Source organism: Pleurodeles waltl, chromosome 3_1 (genome assembly GCF_031143425.1).
Source record: "Pleurodeles waltl isolate 20211129_DDA chromosome 3_1, aPleWal1.hap1.20221129, whole genome shotgun sequence".
NCBI lineage: Eukaryota > Metazoa > Chordata > Amphibia > Caudata > Salamandridae > Pleurodeles > Pleurodeles waltl.
Genome location: NC_090440.1, coordinates 1,451,274,482 through 1,451,289,429, shown reverse-complemented (window position 1 = coordinate 1,451,289,429; position 14,948 = coordinate 1,451,274,482). Strand labels below are relative to the sequence as shown.

The following is a 14,948-nucleotide window of genomic DNA, read 5'->3' as shown; positions in this document are numbered from 1 at the left end:
GGTCACTGACCCAAAGAAAGTTGTGGTATCCACTGATTTACCTGTAGACTGCTTACTAGGAAATGATTTGGAAACATCAGCTTGGGCTGAAGTGGGGTTGGAGGCTCATGCAGCAATGCTGGACATTCCAGGGCATATATTTGCTCTCACAAGGTGGTCAGGGAAACTTGGATCCTGGAAAAATGGACCAAGTGCCCCCAAAAGCTAGGGGTAGAAAGGGTAAATCCGTGCCCTCTATCCCTCCCTCTCTAGAAGACTCCCCTTTTGAGTAAGATGAATCCTCTCCCTGTGCACAACTACACCAGAGGAGCTGGCTGCTGACACTGCTGAGCTTTAGGGCACAGGGAGGCCTGCTAGGGAAGAGCTTATTGTGGCACAGCAGACCTGTCCCACACTAGAGGGTCTCAGACAGAAAGCTGTCAAACAGCAACATGGGGATGTCACTGATACCCACAAAGTCTATTGGGAAGCCAATCTTCTCTATACTGAGGCAAGGGACCCTAAAGCTGGAGCTGCTAGGAGACTGGTCATCCTTTTGCAGTATAGGGAGGTTCTTCTGACTTTGGCTCATGACATTCCTTTGGCTGGGCATTTGGGCCAAAGTAAAACTTGGGACAGGCTTGCTCCATTGTTTCACTGGCCTTCCATGTCAGAGGACACAAAGGAGTTCTGTCGCTCCTGTGTGACCTGCCAAGCCAGTGGCAAGACTGGTGGCACACCTAAGGCTCCCTTAATTCCACTTCCAGTGGTTGGGGTGCCCTTTGAGAGGGTAGGGGTTGACATTGTAGGCCCCTTTGACCCTCCAACAGCTTCAGGAAACAGATTCATCCTAGTAGTGGTGGACCATGCCACTAGGTATCCTGAAGCTATACCCTTAAGAGCCACTACAGCTCCTGCAGTGGCAAAAGCCCTCCTGAGAATATTTTCCAGGGTGGGTTTCCCTAAGGAAGCGGTATCAGACAGAGGTGGTAACTTCATGTCTGCATACCTCAAAGCAATGTGGAAGGAGTGTGATGTTACCTACAAGTTCACCACTCCTTATCATCCAGAGACAAATTGATTGGTTGAGAGATTTAACAAAACTCTCAAAGGCATGATCATGGGACTCCCTGAAAAACTCAGGAGGAGATGGGATGTCCTGTTGCCATGTCTCCTTTTTGCTTATAGGGAGGTACTCCAGAAAGGAGTGGGCTACAGCCCCTTTGAACTCCTCTTTGGACACCCTGTAATAGCTCCCCTTGCTCTTGTGAAGGAGGGTTGGGAACAACCTTTAAAGGCTCCCAAACAAGACATTGTGGACTTTGTGCTTGGCCTCAGATCAAGGATGGCTGAGTGCATTTAAAAGGCCAGTAAAAACCTTCAGGCCAGCCAAGAGCTCCAAAAGCAATGGCATGACCAGAAGGCTGCCCTGACACAGTACCAACCAGGACAGAAGGTGTGGGTATTGGAGCCTGTGTCACCAAGAGCACTCCAGGACAAATGGAGCAGACCCCATCTCATTGTGGAGAAGAAAGGTGAGGTCACCTATTTTGTGGACCTGGGCACTGCCAAAAGCCCCCTAAGGGTGCTTCATATCAATCGCCTTAAACCTTACTATGACAGGGCTGACTTAACCCTGCTCATGGCCACAGATGAGGGGCAGGAGGAAGGGAGTGACCCTCTCCCTGTTAGGGTTTGTGCACAGCAAAGAGCATGTCCCCTCTCACTGCACTAGTGGGTTCTGTAATAGCTCCCTTTTAAACTTACTATTGAAAGCCTTTCTTGTTATCTCACCTTCCCCCCCCCCCAGGCTTCTGTGTATGTTGTTTAATGTGCTGTTTTGTTTACACATTGGGCCTTGCTTTTACCAAGGCTTCTTTAAAACACTCCTCTCTAGGCCATGTGTTAATTTAACTCATTTGCATAATAACTGAAACTCTGCACACCTTTCAAGAACATGTGCAGCATGTGAGGACCACACCCAGCTCTTCAAACCACACCCAGCTCTGCACACCTTTCAAGAACATGTGCAGCATGTGAGGACCACACCCAGCCCTGTCTATAAAAGGCAGCCCTCGAGCCTCGCCCAGTGCTTGTGCTCGTCTACCTCCCGCTTACCTGAGGACAGATCCCTCGGCGCTGGCACTCCTGCTCTCTACAGACTTTCATTGGCTTCAATGGGCGCAGCTGCTGGCTCTTCCTTCTTCCGGTTCCTCCTTGCCTCAGCCTCTCTCCTACAAGCAACCTGCAAAAGAGAAAGAAGACAAGGTTAGACTGATCAGTATCTCTTGCCAGCAACAAGTAAGTGCAAAACTTTTATTACCTGAAAGAACTTTGACAACAATTTCTGGATTCGTGTATAGACAATTTGAAACAAGATACCTTCCACGAACATTGTGATTCAAACTCTTTTGTTACAACAATACTTTGCGGAACTTTGTGAAGCAAACATTTTTTTTATGGAACTTTTAAGAATCGAACCGTGGAAACCATTAACAGCAAGGCAAACAGTAAATCAAGGACTTGCACAAATTACATGCTGTATTTTGATGTAAAAGTACAGTATTTGTTTTATAAAAGATTCTGGAAATATGGGAAAAGTGAGTCTGCTATTGGCAATTTAGGCTTTAGTTATATTAAGATGAATGTTTGATATTGATAATTCTGATAACGGTATTTGTTTAATGTTTTAGAAGCTTTAGAGTAATAGAAAGCACATCCCAGAGCAGTAACACATTCCAAACCTGGAAACTAGAGACCAGGATCCAAGAGGTACTTTTAGAAGAAAATTTTTAATAAATAAAGGGATAGTCAGGAACCCAGTTAGGAATAGGATGTACTTATCTGTTCTTTGTTTATGTTTCATTAGGCACCAGTTTCTACCGAAGTCAGAGAGGGCCGCAGATTTGTGCAGCACTTCAACAGTGGAAACGCAAGAACGCTGTTGTCTCTTTATTTTATTTTATCCACTTCCCCCCTTCCCTTGAGCTTCTGTTCTTAGTGCACTGTTTTAAAAACTAGTGTGCTGGAACAAGCAGTTTCAGGGTGGGGTCGGATTGTCTTCAACCTCCATCAGAACTGAACAAGGACTCAGGTGAGCTGGGCTTTGACAGAAGCACAAGCCTTAAATAAAAATAAAAAAATTCAGTTCTGGTGGACGATGAATATCGGGGAAGAAATAGAGGGCATTGACGTCACGGATATGGCGCAGGCCCTAAATGAGGACTTGGCTCATAATGAATCAGTGTCTGGCATCTTGCAACATATGCAAGAGGAAATAGAGAGATTAAAGATGGAGAATACCTCTTTAAAACAGGATTTAAGCAGGTATAAATTTAGGGTATCTCAGTGGAACACAGCTTTTACGCCTTTGTTTAAAACCTCCTCAGAGACAGGGGCGCCATCAAAACATACAACTTTGCCTCCCCCAGTTGAGGTCACTGTTAATGTTCCTAATGCTGTGCCCTTAGCAGCACCTGAACGTTTTCATGGAGATAGTAACAAATTCCATGTTTTTATCAATCAATGTCAATTACACTTCGTTTGTAAGCCACAACAGTTCCCTACTGATGCTACGAAAGTGGCATTCGTCTTGTCTTATTTGGGTGGCACAGCAGCCAATTGGTCAATTCCTTTCGTGGAGAGAGATGATCCCATCCTCCATAATTGGAATCAATTTAAACGTACCATGACCAGCCTTTTTGCAAAACACACTTTCATGCAGGCAAGTGATAATGAGCTTTTAAATCTTAAACAAGGTAACAAGGATTTATTGACCTATCTCACTAGTTTTAATCGTTTACTCACCGAGACACACTGGCCAGAAGAAAAGTGTGTCTCCCTTTTCTATAAAGGTTTGAGAGACGAGTTAAAAGACGCGCTGGCTCATATCGTTGATTTGCCAGAAGACTATTCGGACTTTGTAGATTTAGTTGTGAAATTAGAACATAGACTAGGAGAAAGAAAGGGAGATAAATACAAACTGGAATCACGGTTAACTTGTATTAGACACGAGAAGAAAGACCCAGATAATAAACTCCCTGAACCTGAGCCTATGCAAATAGGGACACTCAGGGGTTCACTCACATCAGAGGAAAAAGAAAGAAGGAGAAAACTTCAATTATGTTTATATTGTGGAAGGGCAGGTCACTTTGCCAGAGAATGTCCAGTAAAGCCTAAAAATCCACGAAAGGGTGCTGTTTCCTCCACCTCCTCAACTGAATCGGGAAACGATTAAGCTCGACAAGGGGAGAGGTTACTTGTTCGAGAAAACATCTTAATCAAACCTCTAATGCTGCAGCCTTCATGGTACCGCACATACCTAGACATTTCATAATTCACGTCGTTTTAATTGTTACTACCTAAGTGAGGCATTCTCTCCCTGTCCTACTGGACTCAGGCGCGACAGGAAATTTTGTGGATAATAAGTTAGCTGAAAACTTAGGACTTCCTATGTGCCTAAAGCCTTGTCCAGAAGCAGTATGTGCAGTGTATGGGTCAGAATTGACCTCTGGATTAATCACAAAACAAACAAGTCCACTTGTTATGGTCTGTCAGAACGGGCACACAGAGGTGATTAGCTTTGATCTGATAGATACTCCTAATTTTGGTTTGATTCTCTGGGTACCCTGGTTAACAACTCATAACCCAAAAATTGATTGGGTGAATAGAAATGTTACTTTGGATTCCTCTTTCTGTAGAACCAATTGCTATCAAGAAGCAGGTACAGAACAGAGCACAGTATTACACTGTGCTAGTGTTATACAAGATGAACCAAGTCTCCCTCCTGAATATTCTGACTTTAAAGACGTCTTTGATCCAGTAAAGGCTAGTGTGCTGCCCCCACATAGGTCTTATGACTGTCGTATAGATCTTATCCCAGGGGCCCCTTTACCTAATAACAGAGTATATGCTTTGACTGACGAAGAAACCAAATACTTAAGAACCTACCTAGATGACCTACTACAGTCTGGGTTCATCCGTCATTCCACATCTCCGGTGTCATCTCCACTCTTTTTTATCCCGAAGCCGGATAAATCCCTGCGCGCGTGTATCGATTATAGAGGACTAAATAAGGCTACAATAAAGAATAAATATCCTCTTCCTCTAATACCTGTGTTGTTGGATCAGTTAAGACATTCTACTGTATACACTAAACTAGATCTGCGGGGAGCTTACCACCTGGTCCGAGTAAAAGAGGGGGATGAGTGGAAGACAGCTTTCAAGACAAAGTTTGGTTTATTTGAGTACACAGTAATGCCCTTTGGGTTATGTAATGCCCCTGCGGCCTTTCAGTTCTTTATAAATGAGGTCCTACACGAATTCCTGGACGTTTGTGTCATAGTATACATAGACGACATCCTCATTTACTCTAAGAACTCAGAAGAACATACCCAACATGTTCGTGCAGTATTATCAAAGTTAAAAGAAAATCATCTTTTTGCTAAGTTAGAAATGTGTACTTTTAATGTCAGCAAGGTGGACTTTTTAGGATACTGCCTGTCACCTCAAGGAATAACTATGGATGTAAAGAAAATCAGTGCTATTGCTGATTGGCCAGAACCATCCTCTGTAAAAGATATTCAGAAATTTCTGGGTTTCGCCAATTTTTATAGGAGGTTTATTGCACATTTCGCAGACATTGCGGCCCCAATAACTACCTTGTTGCGGAAAGGGCAACAATTTCTTTGGACTGATGAGGCGGCACACGCCTTTCAACTCCTAAAACAAAAGTTCACTTCAGCCCCAATTCTGAAACATCCTGATCCTGACTTGCCTTTTTTTGTTGAAGCGGATGCTTCACAAGTAGCTTTAGGAGGAGTTCTCTCTCAACGAGATGCAGTAGATGGCCAGTTACATCCTATATCCTTCTATTCCAAAAAGTTATTACCAGCTGAACAAAATTACACTGTGGCTGAAAGGGAACTACTAGCTATCAAAGTAGCCTTTTCAGAATGGGGGCACCATTTAATGGGAGCCAAGTACCCAGTTACAATCTTTTCTGACCATAGGAACCTACAGTTTTTTGGATCACTTAAAGCACTTATAGTCAGATGCGCTGGTTAATTTTTTTTAGCACATTTGACTTTGTAATAACCTATAGACCAGGTGCACAACAAATTCAATCTGATGTGTTATCTAGATACGGACATACTTCAGACATGAAACAAGATAAAATAGGAGAACCCATTATTCATCCCCAAAAGTTTTTGGCACCAGTACAACAGAAGGATTTCATCACAGATCTATATAATGCACACATGCAAATAGCACCTCAGGATTGGTTAAAAGATTCCCATAACACAATACAACGAGGTTTATTGTATCACGACAAAATGCTGTTAGTGCCCACCTCTGAATTACAAACACAGGTGATAATTTGGCATCACGCCTCACCTTTGGCAGGTCATCCTGGTTGGGTAAAAACCCTGGAAAATGTGCAAAAACACTTTTGGTGGGACACTATAAGAAAGGACATTAAGCAATTTGTCACTACCTGTCCAATTTGTGCAAGACATAAATCTTCTCATAAGGCCCCTGACGGTTTGTTAATACCAATGCCAACACCCAAGCAACCTTGGCACACTGTGAGCGTAGACTTTATTGTAGGTTTACCACCTGTAAAATCTTTCACAACAGTGTTGGTTATAGTGGATTTTTTATCTAAAATGGCACATTTTGTACCATTATGGAAATTACCCACGGCGGCAGAATTTGCCGATATTTTTATAAGGGAAATTGTGCGTTTACATGGTTTGCCAAGCAAAGTGGTGTCAGACCGAGGGAGCCAGTTCAACTCTAAATTTTGGAAAAAATTATGTAAAAAACTGAAAATAGATGTGGCATTATCCACTGCTTTCCACCCAGAGACAGATGGACAGACTGAACGACTGAACCAAACCTTACTTCAAACGCTACGTTGTTTATTGGCTGATTATTCTAGTGAATGGTTGGAAGCTCTCCCTGTAGCGGAGTTTGTTTATAATAATACTGAGCATTCAGCTCTACTTTGCTCACCATTCTATTTCTTGCAGGGGTATCATCCAAGAGCTATACCCATTTTGTTAGAAGATTCTCTGTTACCTACAGTAACGGATAGACTAACAAGGTTAGGTGACATACAAGACAAAGCCAGGAAACATTTATTAAAGTACAAGGAAAGCATGAAAAGACAAGCAGACAAACACAGATCTGAGGCCCCAATGTATAAAATCGGTGACAAGGTATGGCTCTCCACAAAGAACCTAAACATAGAGGGATCCCGAAAGCTGCAACCACGTTTCATTGGACCCTTTAGTATAACTGCCATAGTAAACCCGGTAACAGTAAAATTAGATTTACCAAAAGAATATCCAGTACATACTACATTCCATGTGTCCTTGCTTAAGCCGTACAATCCAAAAACCCGACCTGAACCACCACCTCCACCCATACCAATTAAGGGAAATCTAGAATATGAAGTGAAAAGCATAAAAGACTCAAAAAGAATTAGTGGACGTCTGTTTTATTTAGTAGAATGGAAAGGATATGATGAATCTGAGAATTCATGGGAACCAGCATCATATGTACATGCCCCACAGCTGATTAGACGGTTTTATTTAAAAAATCCAGGAAAACCCCGTCCTGTAGGAGGGCCTTTGAGGGGGGCAACTGTTAGGGTTTGTGCACAGCAAAGAGCATGTCCCCTCTCACTGCACTAGTGGGTTCTGTAATAGCTCCCTTTTAAACTTACTATTGAAAGCCTTTCTTGTTATCTCACCTTCCCCCCCCCCTAGGCTTCTGTGTATGTTGTTTAATGTGCTGTTTTGTTTACACATTGGGCCTTGCTTTTACCAAGGCTTCTTTAAAACACTCCTCTCTAGGCCATGTGTTAATTTAACTCATTTGCATAATAACTGAAACTCTGCACACCTTTCAAGAACATGTGCAGCATGTGAGGACCACACCCAGCTCTTCAAACCACACCCAGCTCTGCACACCTTTCAAGAACATGTGCAGCATGTGAGGACTACACCCAGCCCTGTCTATAAAAGGCAGCCCTCGAGCTTCGCCCAGTGCTTGTGCTCGTCTACCTCCCGCTTACCTGAGGACAGATCCCTCGGCGCTGGCACTCCTGCTCTCTACAGACTTTCATTGGCTTCAATGGGCGCAGCTGCTGGCTCTTCCTTCTTCCGGTTTCCGGTTCCTCCTTGCCTCAGCCTCTCTCCTACAAGCAACCTGCAAAAGAGAAAGAAGACAAGGTTAGACTGACCAGTATCTCTTGCCAGCAACAAATAAGGGCAAAACTTTTATTACCTGAAAGAACTTTGACAACAATTTCTGGATTCGTGTATAGACAATTTGAAACAAGATACCTTCCACGAACATTGTGATTCAAACTCTTTTGTTACAACAATACTTTGCGGAACTTTGTGAAGCAAACATTTTTTTATGGAACTTTTAAGAATCGAACCGTGGAAACCATTAACAGCAAGGCAAACAGTAAATCAAGGACTTGCACAAATTACATGCTGTATTTTGACGTAAAAGTACAGTATTTGTTTTATAAAAGATTCTGGAAATATGGGAAAAGTGAGTCTGCTATTGGCAATTTAGGCTTTAGTTATATTAAGATGAATGTTTAATATTGATAATTCTGATAACGGTATTTGTTTAATGTTTTAGAAGCTTTAGAGTAATAGAAAGCACATCCCAGAGCAGTAACACATTCCAAACCTGGAAACTAGAGACCAGGATCCAAGAGGTACTTTTAGAAGAAAATTTTTAATAAATAAAGGGATAGTCAGGAACCCAGTTAGGAATAGGATGTACTTATCTGTTCTTTGTTTATGTTTCATTAGGCACCAGTTTCTACCGAAGTCAGAGAGGGCCGCAGATTTGTGCAGCACTTCAACAGTGGAAACGCAAGAACGCTGTTGTCTCTTTATTTTATTTTATCCACTTCCCCCCTTCCCTTGAGCTTCTGTTCTTAGTGCACTGTTTTAAAAACTAGTGTGCTGGAACAAGCAGTTTCAGGGTGGGGTCGGATTGTCTTCAACCTCCATCAGAACTGAACAAGGACTCAGGTGAGCTGGGCTTTGACACTCCCTGACCTCTTCTCCACCACTGAAGCTGATGACTTAGTGGAGGGAGTTGTACTGGCAGATTGTCTTACTGCTGAGCAGAAGGACAACTGCATAAATCTCCTTGGACAATTCTCTGACCTCTTCTCACTAATTCCAGGTACAACTACCTGGTGACAGCACACAATTGACACTGGAGAGTTTGCCTGTCAAAACTAAAATGTATAGACAGCCTGACCATGTCAGAGACTGTATTAAACAGGAGGGACAGAAATTGTTGTACCTTGGAGTAATTGAACCCTCTGAAAGCCCCTGGGCCAGCCCAGTGGTGCTTGTCCCTAAACCTGAAAAGTAAAGAAGGAAAAAAGGAAATGTGGTTTTGTGTGGACTATAGGGGTCTCAATCAAGTAACAAAAACTGATGCTCACCCTATACCCACAGCAGATCAGCTGATAGATACACTGGCTTCTGCCAAGTATCTAAGCACTTTTGATTTAACTGCAGGGTATTGGCAGATTAAGTTATCAGATGATTCTAAACCAAAACAGCATTTTCAACCATTGGAGGGCATTATCAGTTCACAGTTATGCCCTTTGGATTGAAAAATGCACCTGCCACTTTTCAGAGGTTGGTGAATACAGTCCTTCAAGGATTGGAAGCCTTTACTGCAGCATATCTAGACAATATTGCTGTCTTTAGCTCCACCTGGGATGATCACCTGGTCCACCTGTGGAAAGTTTTAGAGGCCCTGCAAAAGTCAGGCCTCACTATCAAGGCCTCAAAGTGCCAGATAGGGCAGGGGGAAGTGGTTTATCTGGGCCACCTGGTAGGTGGGGAACAGATTGCACCACTGCAGAGGAAGATCCAAACCATTATGGAATGGACTCCCCCTACAACTCAGACTCAAGTGAGAGCCTTCCTAGGCCTCACTGGGTACTATAGGAGGTTCATTAAGAATTATGGCACTATAGCTGCCCCTCTTAATGACCTCACATCAAAGAAGATGCCTAAAAAGGTATAATGGACATCTAGCTGTCAAAAGACTTTTGATGAGCTCAAACAGGCCATGTGCTCTGCACCTGTCCTCAAAGGCCCTTGTTACTCCAAAAAAGTCATAGTTCAAACTGATGCTTCTGAATTAGGGGTTGGGGAAGTTCTATCACAGCTAAACACAGAGGGCCAGAATCAACCTGTTGATTTTATCATCAGGAGGTTGACCCCTAGAGAAAAGCGTTGGTCCGCCATAGAGAGGGAGGCCTTTGCTGTGGTCTGGGCATTGAAAAAGTTGAGACCATACCTCTTTGGTTCTCACTTTATTGTTCAAACAGACCACAAACCTCTAATATGGCTTAAAAAAATGAAAGGTGGAACCCTAAATTGTTGAGGTGGTCCATCTCCCTACAGGGAATGGACTGTATAGTGGAACATAGACCTGGGAGTACCCACTCCAATGCAGAGGGACTCTCCAGATATTTCCACTTAGACAATGAAGACTCATCTGGGCAAGGTTAGCCTTATTGTCCCTCGTTTGAGGGGGTGGTTGTGTAGGAAAGTACCATCTTTCTTGGCATGTTACCCCCAATTTTACATGTATTCCAGTATGTTTTTGCCTGTCTCACTGGGATCCTGCTAGCCAGGACCCCTGTGCTCATAGTTTGTGGCCTGAATGTGTATACCTGTGCAGTGCCTAACTGTGCCACTGAGGCTCTGCTAATCAGAACCTCAGTGCTCATGCTCTCTCAGCCTTTAAATTTGTCACTATAGGCTAGTGACTACATTTACCAATTTCAATTGGCATACTGGAACACCCTTATAATTCCCTAGTATATGGTACCTAGGTACCCAGGGTATTGGTGTTCCAGGAGATCCATATTGGCTGCGGCATTTCTTTTGCCACCCATAGGGAGCTCAGACAAACCTTTACACAGGACTGCCATTGCAGCCTGAGTGAAATAACACACACATTATTTCACAGCCATTTTCACTGCACTTAAGTAATTTATAAGTCAGGTGTCAGGTTATGTCTAACCTTCACTTGCTGAAGGTCACATGCAAAGTTACTCAGTGTGAGGGCAAGCTTGCACTAGCAAAGGTTCCCCCACATAGTTCAGGGCCATTTCCACGGACTTTGTGAGTGTGGGAATACCATTACACGTGTGCTCTACATATAGGTCAATACCTATATGTAGCTTCACAATGGTAACTCTGAATATGGCCATGTAACATGTCTAAGATCATGGAATTGTCCCCCCCCATTCCAAATCTGGAATTGGGGAGCCAATTCCATGCATCCTGGAGGCTCCACTCTGAACCCCCAGTACTGCCAAACCAGCTCTCTGGGGTTTTCTCTGCAGCTACAGTTGCTGCCACCCCACAGACAGGGTGCTGCCCTCCTTGGGTCTGGGCAGCCCAGTCCCAGGAAGGCAGAACAAAGCATTTCTTCTGTGAGCAGGGTGTTACACCCTCTGTCTTTGGAAATAGGTGTTAAAGGCTGGGGAGGGGTAGCCTCTCCCAGCCTCTGGAAATACTTTGAAGGGCACAGATGATGCCCTCCTTGCATAAGCCATTCTACACCGGTTTAGGGAACCCCCAGTCCCTGCTCTGGTGCGAATATGGACAAAGGAAAGGGGAGTGACCACTCCCCTGTCTATCACCACCCCAGGAGTGGTGCCCAGAGCTCCTCCAGTGTGTCTCAGATCTCTGCCATCTTGTTTCCAGAGGTGTGGGGGGACTCTGGAGGCCTCTGAGTGGCCAGTGTCAGCAGGTGACGTCAGAGACCCCGCTTGATAGGTGCATACCTGACTAGGTGGCCTATCCTCCTCTGAGGGCTATTTAGGGTCTCTCCTGTGGGCTTTTCCTCAGATTACAACTTGCAAGAATTTATCAGGGTTCCTCTGCACTTCTCTCTTCGACTTCTGCCAAGGATCGACCACTGACTGCTCCAGGACGCCTGCAAAACTGCAACAAAGTAGCCCGAAGACTACCATTGACATTGTAGCACCTAATCCTACCGGCTTTCTAGACTGTTTCCTGGTGGTGCATGGTCTGGGGGCTGCCTATCTTCACCCTGCACTGGAAGCCACAAAGAAATCTCCTTTGGGGCGATGGAATCTTCCCCCTGCTTCAGCAGGGACCAAACTTCAGCATCACCGGTACTCTGGGTCCCATCTCATCCTGACGAGGGTGGCTCCTGGAACACAGGTGGTGGACCCAAGTGACCCAGACTGTCCAGTGGTCCAACTGTTCAAATTTGGAGGAGGTAAGTCCTTGCCTCCACTCCCCAGACAGTAATTCTGTGCACCACGTGATCTGCAGCTACAAGGGTTTCTTTGCATATTTCCAAGAAATCCTGCATTCACAGCCGAGCCTAGGTCCCCAGCACTCCATCCTGTGATGCTCAGCTCCCTTAGTTGATCTCCGGTGTCGTGGGACCTCTCTTTGCAGTGTTGAGACAGCCGCCGTTTTCAGTCTTCTTGAACCTGTGTTCAAGACTCCTGCAGGTGCTTCCTTCCTGTCTCAGGGCTCTCTATGTTGCTGAGAGCCCCCTCCTCTCCCAAGTGGTGACATCCTGGTCCTTCCTGGGCCCAGACAGCCCCCTTTTTCTCCAACCGTGACTCTTGCAGCTAGCAAGGCTTGCTTGCGGTATTTTGCCAAGTAAACAACTCTGCATCCTCCAGTAAGCCGTAGGACATCTTCTGCACGAAGAAGAACTTCCTCCTTTCGTTGTTGCAAAACCTGCAGCTTCTTCCAACCCGAGGCAGCCATTTTGCACCTTCATCTGGGGTTTAGTGGGCTCCTGCCCCCCGGACACCTTAGCGACTCTTGGACTTGGTCCCCTTCCTTTAAGAAGAAAGAGGGAAAGGTGGTTGATGCTATAGAGTCCGCACATCCGTAGTTATGATGAAAGGCTAGTTAGTCCTTAATTATAATATTAGGGTGCTATGTCCGGTATGACACCCAAACACCCAGGTGTCCACTGCACTGGTGATAACAAAGTTATGAGCTGTGCTGGAAAACTCATTGAACAAAATACCAGAGCACACCAAAAGGTAGTCCAAACAATAAATTGCAAAGTCCATAAAGAATTCTTCTTCTTCTTCCAACGAATAATCTTTATTTCTGGTGAGTATAAAAATACACAAAACAGCCAACACGTGTTTCGTCCAAAGGACTTTTTCAAGGCGAATTGTAATGCATGTGGATGAAATCATATGCGTAAGGGTTGAGATGTCAAAGTCCAGTGAAGAGAAAGTGGCTTTCACAAGTACAAATGGAACAGCAAATCACTGTAAAGTGGTTTCTCGAGAAGAGTCTCAGGGCCTCGATATAAGAGAATCATGATGGAATGTGGAAGGCCATAGTAAGCCCGCAAAGAGCGTAGTGAGAACAAGTCAGTCTGATTAATCCGACGTTAATCTGCGTGTACCCTTCCACATTCCATCATGATTCTCTTATATTGATGCCCTGAGACTCTTCTCGAGAAACCACTTTACAGTGATTTGCTGTTCCATTTGTACTTGTGAACGCCGCTTTCTCTTCGCTGGACTTTGACATCTCAACCCTTACGCATATGATTTCATCCACCTGCATTACAATTCGCCTTGAAAAAGTCCTTTGGACGAAACACGTTTTGGCTGTTTTGTGTATTTTTATACTCACCCGAAATAAAGATTATTCGTTGGAAGAAGAAGAAGAATTCTTTATGGACTTTGCCATTTATTGTTTGGACTACCTTTTGGTGTGCTCTGGTATTTTGTTCAATGAGTGTTCCCCTTCCTTTGCAGGTCTTCAGGTCCAGGAATCCTTCCTCCATGCTTTGCAGTCTGTTGTGGTCCTTGCAAAATCCTTTATAACGACTTTAGTATGTTTCTAGGGAAATAGTAGTACTTTACTCCTACTTTCTAGGGTCTTGGGGTGGGGTATCCTTTACACCCTTGGTGTTTTCTTACACTCCCAGTGACCCTCTACACACTACACTAGCCTAGGGGTCCATTCGTGGTTCGTATTTCAATTTCTTAGTATATGGTTTGTGTTGCCCCTGGGCCGATTGCATCCTATTGTATTCTACAGTATTTGCACTATTTTCTGACTGTTTTACTTACCTGATTTGGTTAGTTGTGTATATTTTGTGTATGTTACTTACCTGCTAAGGGAGTATATCATCTGAGATATGTTTGGTACTTTGTCACTAAAATAAAGTACCTTTGCTTTTAGTAACTATGCGTATTGTACTTCTTATGATCTAGTACCTATATGATATAATCTGTATTGCATGAGCTTTGGATGTCTCCTAGTTCAGCCTTGGCTGCTCTGCTATAGCTACCTCTATCAGCCTAAGCTGCTAGAGCACTACTAAACTCTACTAATAAGGGATAACTGGACCTGGCACAAGGTGTAAGTACCATTGATACCCAGGATAAGCTAGGCCAGCCTCCTACACATTTTAACTTTAGATTGTGAAAACCCTGTTGGACGATGTTCTTTGCATGTATTTTGGAACCCCTTTTTCACCTCTTCTGCCAAGGAACTATCGCTGAGAACTCGAGTCCTGTGAAGAATGGGGCCAAGAAGGCGGAGAATACTAGGACAAAAACGCCCATTATTTTAGTAATCTGCGGGTGTGTGGTTACATTTTCTTCCCTGCCCTTGTGCCCCTGTACCTACTTCTTTTTCTTGGGCGTTAAGAGCCCCACTGACCTTGCTGACTTTGTTACCAATCTCTTCCTGGTTGTGTAGGCTGGTGCTTTTTTGGCCGTTGGAGAGCGAGCACGGGGAAACGAAAATTAACTGTCACGACTAAATCCACCTCCTCGTTTGCATAATTGTATGGTTTTATTAGACGAGCGATGAGGGCCGTAAATAAGGAAACTGAGCAGCTGAACCACCGCCACTCGGAGAGAAGGGGCA

The 14,948-nt window shown here is 44.2% G+C and overlaps 1 protein-coding gene across 2 annotated transcripts in view; it reads left to right on the top strand.

The window, feature by feature from the left end:
* Nucleotides 1-14,948, top strand: part of LOC138283370 (uncharacterized) — a 188,590-nt gene that overhangs the window by 96,939 nt on the left and 76,703 nt on the right. The gene's annotated exons all lie outside the window — the stretch shown is intronic.